The sequence below is a fragment of the Crassostrea angulata genome, chromosome 6 (genome assembly GCF_025612915.1).
Source record: "Crassostrea angulata isolate pt1a10 chromosome 6, ASM2561291v2, whole genome shotgun sequence".
NCBI classification, from domain to species: Eukaryota; Metazoa; Mollusca; class Bivalvia; order Ostreida; family Ostreidae; genus Magallana; species Magallana angulata.
This window is the reverse complement of record NC_069116.1, coordinates 60,199,952-60,210,099: the sequence shown is the minus strand read 5'-3', so window position 1 is coordinate 60,210,099 and position 10,148 is coordinate 60,199,952. Positions and strand designations below refer to the sequence as shown.

Below are 10,148 nucleotides of genomic sequence, written 5' to 3'. Positions count from 1 at the left end.
TTTGTGATAAAATCATCTATTTTATCTGCGTTCTCATAGTTTACCTCCTCTCAAGCTCGATCCATTACGGACGGAAACATCTAAGTGGCAACACTTGGCGTCATTAAAATTCTGAGGACGATTTTTAGAACATATCATGTATTCCTAATTATGACATTTCCTATCTTTTTTCACAAATCTATCATATGGAGATTGATGCTGTAGTGTACATGGGTAAGGGGTTTAATTTAATTACACAATGATTGTTTATGACAATAAAAATATCTAACCAAAAGAGTAGAATACATCAATGTTTCCAATTATTACACAAAGTGGGATGTATAAATGGTGTTATAGGGCGTCCTTTCATTATTTTTATCGATTACATTTATTTAATGTATGCATGGTAAACTGGGAACCAAATCAATTTTACGATTCATTTTGACGATATAAAACAAGGTGTCACAACAAAGGAAAGACACATAAACCCGTCAGGTGGAGTGTGTCGTTTCTTTTCCTGTTTCCTGTATGTTATCATCTACTGTTTTCATGTATAGCCGAGGCTGGTGCTAACCAAAACCAAGGACCTACAATTAAACTTCAACAAAATAATGGACCAGTTCCAGATTGTGATCCCCTGAAAGAGTGAGGTCTTCGTTTTTTAGGCGTTTGGAATTCACAGCAACAGTGAAAATTTCTCTCAGTCTGACTATCTTTATCTTTTTCTTTGTCATGTACATGGACTTGCAAATTCGCAACTATTAGTGTCTTCTCAGGCAAATCTTGGGGACTTGCTACAATCATACAGTGGTCATTACCACTGGCATTGCAAATCAACGGATCGGATGGTACATCAAAAGGAGCAAGACTTCACTACTTTGGCCAGCTTATGAAGCTTGGTGACTGTCTGAATAGAAATTGAGGAGCCAATAAGAATGTCATCTTTCAGGATCTGGACGCACTTCTTATCCCAAAAAACCATCAATCATGGAACGACATGTTGAACTCACTGCCAGCCAACATGGCTGCCTATATGTTTCGTTCGTTATTTTTCCATTAGACATGGCCGTATACGGGTTTAGATTCCAACGTAATCAATGAAATCGCAAAGCCTTATAAGAAATACCCTTTCATAACACGCATTTTTGGACGATCCGTGAGGTCAACGTATATAGTGGATCCATTACAAGTCCAAGTTGTTGGTGTACATAATGTGTGGAAATTCAGGAAGGGAGGCATATCGTACTATTTTCGACCAGAGGTCGCTCTTGTTCATCATTATCGTGAAATAAAGCACGATCGAATATTCGCCATCATAGGGATAATAGGACATTGAGATTTATAGGCGCTCTGCACAAGATCGTTACTTCACATTCCACTTGGACCAATCCACTAGGTTCCAGATATTTTTTATGTTTAACACAATTCCCCAAATGCTTTGATCAGTTTTAAAAAGGCATAATAACCATTTTGGTTAATTTTTTATTTTTATTGTTAACATTGAATGCTTAAGTAATTCATTTCTAATGACCAACCAAAATTTGAGTGTTAGTTATAGCAAGCCAACGAGCTAAATAATTAGGACAATGAAAAAAAAAAAATAAGGCTACATATGTAGGATGCGAACCTGTAACCACAAGTTACCAACTGAATGTTGAAGATAGGAAGATATAGTGGTATACAAAAAAAAAAATAAAACACCTAAAAAGGATATTGGAGACGAATATTACTAATTAATATATATATAACTATGACGTAGCGAATACCTGTATTTATAATTATCGTCCTTCATAATGAGAGTGTAATATGCGATTTTGTACATTATAAGTAGTTATGTAAAAGTATTTTGTGGGTTAGGTCTAGATAGTTTGTTTATGTTTGGTTTTACATTTTAAGATACATCAAAGTATAATTAATCATCTAATTATCTACGGACTTTTCCGATTTTTTCCCGATTACGACAAAGAGCACATGGCGGGTGTGACCGGTCAGCAGAGGATGCTCACTCCTCCTAGGCACCTGATCCTACCTCTATATATTTGGAGGTCCGTGTTGCTCTGCTTTGAATTTGTATTTTGTCCTATGGATTTTTGAGATGGTTGGCGGTTTGTTATTGTCATTTTTTCTAATAGGGACAGTGTCTAATCCCTGGAAACGAACGACTGTTTGGGGTTAAACTTGAACAGGTGGGGCTAGATTTTAGTGTATGGACTTCATTATTTTATCTAATCTTCGTGTGATCTAACCTACGATACAGGGTGTGCGGAGATCCCTTCTCTGTATATCATCAACATAAGTGTGCGGACATCTCTGCTTGTATACATTTAGGTGGTGGTTGTAGCGGAGCACTAGTGTGCTAGTTTTCTGGCTTGCTTTTTTAGCGCAAATGTGCGGTACTGCCTGCTTGCGTTAGGTTGCGTTGTTGGCACAAGCGTGCCGTCATCCCTGCTTGCGTTGACGTTGGTACCTGTTGAGTTAGGTGTGCGGTCATCCCTGCGTGCGTAACGTTGAGTCCCTATATATGTGCAGGGGCGGTGACTGAAGTCTGCATTTGTAAATATTGGCAGCAATCAATGATCAGGGCTATCCGATTTTATCTCGGGTACGGGCCTGCGGGGGAACACAGGCAGTGACCCCTTTCACGTTACACAATAATTATGTGTATGTAGGCATATCCTTACAGTGAATTACCTCTAAATTGAAGGTGTAATGTTCTCGTTATTGAAAATAAAATTATAGCTATCAATAAATTTTCCAAATTGTCGTCGGTGCGGTATCCTGTTTTTATCATACGATAAAGTGAACGATTGTTGGCCCTAATTTTAGTAAATTTTATTGTTAATGTTGTACAAATTACTTGATATAATCATATCATATGTTTGTCACATTAATTTATCGTTAAATTTTTCATCTCAAACAATTGCAAACTTCTAGTCCGATAGACTAATAAAATTTATTTCATATTTAAAAAAAAAAACCAAACAAACAAACAAAAAAAGAAAAACAAAAACAAAAACAAAAACAAAATCAATTTTTAGCGACGTCATGAAAGTTCTCACAGAGACGACAAAGTAAAAAGTTAATGCCAGTTTGTTATACCTTGACTCATTTCAAAACGATGAAAAATTTCATGCTCTTTATTTGATCCCAAATGGTAATGACCTAAATGATTACCCGGGCATGTAATTTAAAAATAAATCTTTTTAATCCCCGCGAAGGGGATATAGCATCGCTGCTGTGTGTGTGTGTGTGTGTGTGTGTGTGTGTGTGTGTGTGTGTGTGTGTGTGTTCAGCTTGGAAGCAAGTTTTAAAAAAAACCTTGTACGGTTATTTATCAAACTTTGTACACTTATTTTAGCATAGTAAAGGCGCAAACCCTGTTAATTTTCAATTCGTTTAGTTGAGTACTTTTTTATTTATCATTAAAATAAACAGAAATTTTATGTATGACTTTACAATAACTACTCCCGCTTCACTTCTGTGAAACCAAAAAGAAAGTAAGCAGTTCAAATAAACAACTTGATATTTTTTGGATTTAGATATAGTGCAGGTAAAGGAAATGTAGTTTTTGTAGTAATGGAGGATTAGTAGAATGTTGTCTCCTCATTTACATTTGCATAACTATATATTCCTGAATAATGCATCCCCCACACAATAACTCATGTCGCTAGGGAATGCTCCGCTTAGCGATGCCCTTGTTTATTTCAGATTGTTGTATTATAATTTAACAAACTCTGTGATATTGCAAAAGTTAAAAGTTTAAATTTTTTTTAACCCTCATTATAACCCTTGCCTGACTCTACATATGATTTTATAATTAAAAGATGGTGTGACTATGTGTTTCACCAAATACATTTATAAAAAGCATATACAATATTCTTGATATAACATATCTCTTATAGCTAGAGTTAAGATGAATAAAATTCAAAAGCATACCTTTTTTTTTATTTAACTATAATCAATTTCATTTTAAGAATATGCAGTCCTTCATCTAAACAAAACTCTGTTTTGTGTCGAAGGATCTTTTGAGAAACGTTTGATTTGAAATTATTTAATTTACAAAATGAATTACAATTATGGATTTTTCAAAGCGTTTGACGATTTCTACAACTACAAGGAACAAAAGCATTGACAACAACGAAAATTAATGACAACAACAAGCAACGAAAAAGGACAACAAACAGGAACAAAAAGCGACGATAACAACAAACAACAGAAAGCGACAAAAACAACGAAAGCGTCTTCATAAAACAACGACATTCGCACACACAAACACACACCCACCCACCTACTCACCCATCCACCCACCCCCAGAGAGAGAGAGAGAGAGAGAGAGAGAGAGAGAGAGAGAGAGAGAGAGAGAGAGAGAGAGAGCGAGCTTGAGCTTTTTACCCAAAAGACACGGTTTCATTTTGTTAGTTTATATTTTTTGACAATATTCGTTTCAAAAAGATAATTATTACGCGCCATGATATACAGAAACATAATTACAATTTAAACTTGAGGACAATATACATTTATGTTTCATCCTCACCTCAGGTAAGTCCTGTTATTGCTTTCAAAAATTGAGTAATATGAATAACAATAATGCTAAATTAATTTGATTATTCATTACTGTGGTTTCATCAATATTCGTTGAATACCAGTTTTCGAGGATTTCGTTGTTGAGTTGATCCATGAAATTGAATGTTCATTGAAATGCAATTTCTGTTAACATTTTGTATTGAAAGGGTCATTGGCCACGAATTAACGTATCCTTGAAACTGTGATTTTCACTTTATCCACGAAAATTGATACCCTTGAATATTAATGAAACCACAGTATTCAACGAAATATCATTTATTTTTTATCATTAATTTAGTTTTAGTTGATTTGTAATTTTGATATCTAATTATGGATTTAACTACTTTAGATGCATATCTTGAGAAACAAACTTTAGATTTTTATTATAACAATTTGAACAATTCTAAAGGGTTTTTTGGGTGGTTTTAACAAATTTAATAAATAGTATACAAATGATTTGGGCTCAATATTTTTTTTACTGTAAATGTGTTCTCTCTTAGTTATAATAAAAAAGAATCTAAAAGAATTTCGAATAAATCGTGGATCAGAAAAATCACTGGTTGCTTTTCATTTCTATAAAAGGAGATAACAATTAAAAATATCACTGAGTAAAATAAAAATGATAATTTTATGCACAAGTAAAGTTGTCGCCAAAACGAACGAAAGATATGATTAATTGGCTAAGCCTCTTATATTCCTTTAGAAGAGATCATAATTTAAAACACAATCTACAGCGTGAACATAGTTTTGTAGTTTATTTAATCTTTAGTTTTCAGGATAAAGAGGATGAAGATTTTGTTCGATTACAATGGTTTTCTAAACGATAAATTATTTCTAGAAGTACAACCGTAACTGTATTTGTTTATTGTACCATAAACTAACTTTATGTATAACTTAAGTCTGCTATAGGAACAGTATCATTCTCTCGTTACTTTTTGATTTCTATTTTTAAAAAAATCAAATTAATGGTAGAGGAAAAATGACATTTCTTCTAATAATTAAAAATCAATTTAATGAGCATTATTGTCATTTTTAAACTAATTTTTTGTTAACTTAATACCTAAATCTTTATTCTTGCATGGGTCTAATTTTAGATATTTCTTAAAATTTCTTCTAGAAAACTTTAAAAAGCTTATTTCATAATTGACACTCGCGACATCTGTTCATTTTGTTGTAAATGGAAATATTGTTTCCGTGGGGGAATTAGCTTTAACGTCATCATGCAATTAACTCTGTCTGGCAGATATCGTGCACAATCAATAATGGTTTATTCGGAAACTATTCCATAATGTGAATCACTATGAGGGTCAATCGTACATACATTCTAGAACGTTATTACGGTGGTTTAGTACAGTTTATAAAAAAAAAAAACAGGACACAAACGCTTACAAAAACCTCCAATGAATTTTGAGAAGAACAGTAGACAATCTATGAAAGTTTTTTATGATTACTCTAAGATGAACTAATTGTTTAAAACTAAGTCAATAAGCAGTACTCTAAGCATAAGCGTCTTTTATCACATTGTGATACGTTTACTGAACAATATTAGTACATGTACAAATGTACTATAAAGATTCTGACCTTTTCATTGGTGTATGTGCAACAGTTCTGTAGGCTTACATTAACCTTACGACAACTTCTCGGTTAACATTTCTATAAACCAGGATGCCCGTAGTCACGACATGCTTTGCATTGTTCTTTTTTTAAATATCACTAGACTTTGACCCGTGCGTTGACATTGCATATTATGTCGGGCAATTACAAAATAGATTAAATAGATATGATACATAAAATTTGCACACCATGTTGACATTCAAAACTATCGGAATTTTTCATATTAAGCGAACTGAGTTAGAGTTATCCCCAGTATTTTCTTTCATGAACAGAATCTACAGCAAATGTAATGAAAATTTACACGCATTTGTATTCTCGTTTTTGAGTTTATCCATGCAAATGTGATAAAGTGGAAACATAAACTAAAGAGCATCCCGTGATGTAGTGTTAATGTAATGTGCATGCGCAAGATTGTAAAATCCAAAAATTTAGACGATATCCGGGTTTTTAAAAGAATTTTCTTTGATTAATAATTAGCGACGCCTGATTGAGAAAAAATAAAATAAAATTGTTAATCTCCAAGTACCAATGATGTTAAAAATATATAAAACGAAAGACAGTAGTCTTTCAATTCTTCGGTATTAAAACCCAAAAATTCGAGTCTATTATCTAAATATAGTAGTATAGATATATTATGTGGAACCCAGCAACACAGATTTAATCTTCACAGAAACAACAATAACACCAATGTATTTTGATGAATAATCAAACTACATTTCTGCTCGATAGATCTTTTGATTTTTAATGTGTTTTATAAGATATAGTCGTCCTTTTTAAACACTTGCCAATGAAAAATTACAATATATACTAGATTTTCCTATCGCAGCCTTTTATTTCTTGACTAAAACACGTATGCCCTGAATACAATGTATAATTATATTTGCTAATAGACTAAAAATTAAGTACTATATCTGATGGTATGAAACTTTCTGTAATTTTCCTCATCTCTTTAAATAAATCTAATAAACGTTCAAAATCGTCCATCCGGTACCCAGTAATTTAATTATGTAATGATAAAGTTTTTAGAGGTGAGTTGAAAGTTCCCAATATAATGATGATTAAATTTTACGAAGAACAAGTAAACTTTAATAACAAATGTTTATTTAGTAAACGTAAAATTTTATATGGAAAACTTATGTAGTAAAATTTATGAAATATACTTTAAAAAATTCACTTTCTTGAGAACGTTTGTTTCGACAAAAAAATCCAACGGAAATTGTACTCTCTCTTCGTTTAGAAGTTTTCCTTTTTTGTGTCATGTCGTTGATGACAATGCATACTAAAAAAGTTTCTGTTTTCATGGGTTTACTAAATGGTTCGATATTATGCAAATAATTTGAATTTGCAACAAAGATGATAATTGTAAAAACGAAAATTCTATTAATAAATTCATAGAATACGTTTTTGTAAGGTCTATTTGCCATTGATTTGAAAATTACAGATGAAATCTCTTTGGTTAAACGGTCGTCATCCATTTAGATCATTCTGTTCTAGGCATACCTACTTCCTCAAATAAGATTTAAAAAGAAAATATTAATGCCAGTTCACGCACAGAGAGTTGATGCTCTCATCACTCCTTGTACTCAACTCATTTTATTTTTGTTTCATTCTTATTGGATTGATATATCACCTAGAGAGTAATGATACTAGTGAAGAATTTTAATATTTGTTTTTCTACAATGAACCACTAAAGGTGTTTGTCCTATCATTAAAGTGTTTACCGAAATATGTCCTATTTGTACAACCAACAGGAAAGAATAATGAAATTCTGTTAATACTTTAATTGAGGTTTTAAAATGATAACCAGTATTTGCATTAAAAGGATATGAAATAAGAAAGAAATGTTTCATGTCATTTCATATAATTTTTTAGTACAAGTTCATATCAAAAATATTCATATCTATAAATGATAAATAGGAAGGAATATGCTTCTGAATAGATTTTGCAGCTTACCGTTGACAGATTTAAACAGCTTTGCTAATTAAAACCCCATCTGTTTTGGAAATGTAATGATATGTGATTATGAAACGGTCCCCTAGATATGTTAATGTGGGAGGGAGTATCGAAATTAAATATCAGTTAGGGACCTATAATCAATTCCATGGTGTTTCGTAGATCAATCGACTTAATCATTTAAACGACTGTTTATGTTGTTATGTTTATTACAGGAAAAGAAAACGTTAATATTATATTTGTGTTTAGTCTCAAATATTTTCAACCCACACGAATGTAAGACAATGGGATGACGAATGTTGCTTAGATTATTTCGTAAAAATTAATGCCAGTTCATGCACAAAGAAGTAATTTCTTCAAAAAATTTAATAAATTTGATTATACCTACATATCAAGCACAACCTCCAAAGATTTAGAATACTGTGGAATCATTATTTTTCGTAGGCGGCAATTTTCGTGTACACTAGTATTCAAATTTTGAAAGGTAAATAAGGACGTAATTCTTGGATTTACTTGGAAGAATAAAGAATTGGTACTGTGTTTGATAATTCGTCCATAAAATCAAGTCCTGGATTAGGTGTTTCCACAAATCCTTGAACATTAAACCATCACGAATTCTAATCATTCTACAATACAATAAGGCAAGACGTGTTTTTCCTATTTGCATTTAATGTCTATTTGTGAAGAAATAGGCTTTTTTTAAAAATGTTGAAAAAAATCAAATCAGCAATGAACACTTACAGTAGCCCATTCTCTTAATCAACACCCCCCTCCCAAAAAACCCCCAAAACAACAACAACAACAAAATGAATTTTAAAACATACAAAACACCAAATTTGTAATGTATCGAAAAGGTTCCTCAATGTATCATAAACCAGCCTGAATTTCGTAAACAGTAATCGTCCTTTTAAATTATCGGTAAGATATCATTCGGACACCAATTAAAACGAATTCTTAACAGGCGGATAATTGACAGAATCATTTTGAGAACGACAATTGATCAGCTTTAGGCCAACTGTGTCATACATTAAGTGGCGAATGATCGCTAAAATGCAGATGTTTCCTGTCTGATGTGTTATATGTCCCAGAAATTGATGATTATCTGTAATAATTTATTATTCGCAACCCACAACGAATACTGACTACAGGAGAAAGTTTTACTATGGATATCTACATGTTACTAGTGAACACAAAGATATATGATAAACTGATCTATTGTATCTGGCTCTCCATAGTGTTATTTCTTTCTAGCTTAATCCATTACGGACGAAAACGCTAAGTGGAAAAACTTGCCATCATTAAGATTTTGAGGACAATTTTTAGAAAATATAAAGTATTCCTAATTCCGGCACTTTCCTATCTTTCTGATAAATCCATCGCCTTCAGAATTGATACCGTAGTGCACACAAGTAATGGGTTTCATTTGAAGCACACCATGAAAACAGGGCTTTTTGATTGAAAAGTTACGACAGTGAAAACAATCTAATTACAAGAGTAGGTATATATAAATCATGTAACAGTGCTACCCTTCCTTTTTTTGAAATAATATGTTTGCAGTGGAATGAAGCTCACATAAACCCATGTCTATTACAGAATTAAGATTTACGTTATGCACCAAGATGTCGTTATGAGAAAAACGACAAATGAACGGGCGAAGTGTTCCGTTTCTTTCCCTGTATGCTACCATATACTGCTTTCATGTTTAGCTGAGGCTGACCCAAACCAACGACCTACAATCAGGTGATAACAAATTAACGGAACACTTCCGGTCTGTGATCCCCAGAAGGAGAGACGTTTTCGTCTTTTCGGCGTTTGGAATTAACTCTGACAACGAACATATGTCTCGCTCTAACAATGACACCGTTTCTTTTATTTCTGTTGTGGATATGGACTCGCCAGTGCGCGACTACAAGTGCAGTCCAAAGCAAAAAGAATCCCCTCCTCCGAATACAGATCTGGACGGAAGCAACTTTGCAGTTATATCTCGAAGCCATGTACGACGGTAATGGTATCATTAACTAACAGAGAGATGCAGCAAA

The 10,148-nt window shown here is 32.9% G+C and overlaps 1 pseudogene; it reads left to right on the top strand.

Moving 5' to 3' along the window:
• Positions 1-706: 706 nt before the first annotated feature.
• On the top strand, positions 707-2,049 carry LOC128190744 (uncharacterized; annotated as a pseudogene).
• The last annotated feature ends 8,099 nt before the right edge of the window (positions 2,050-10,148 follow it).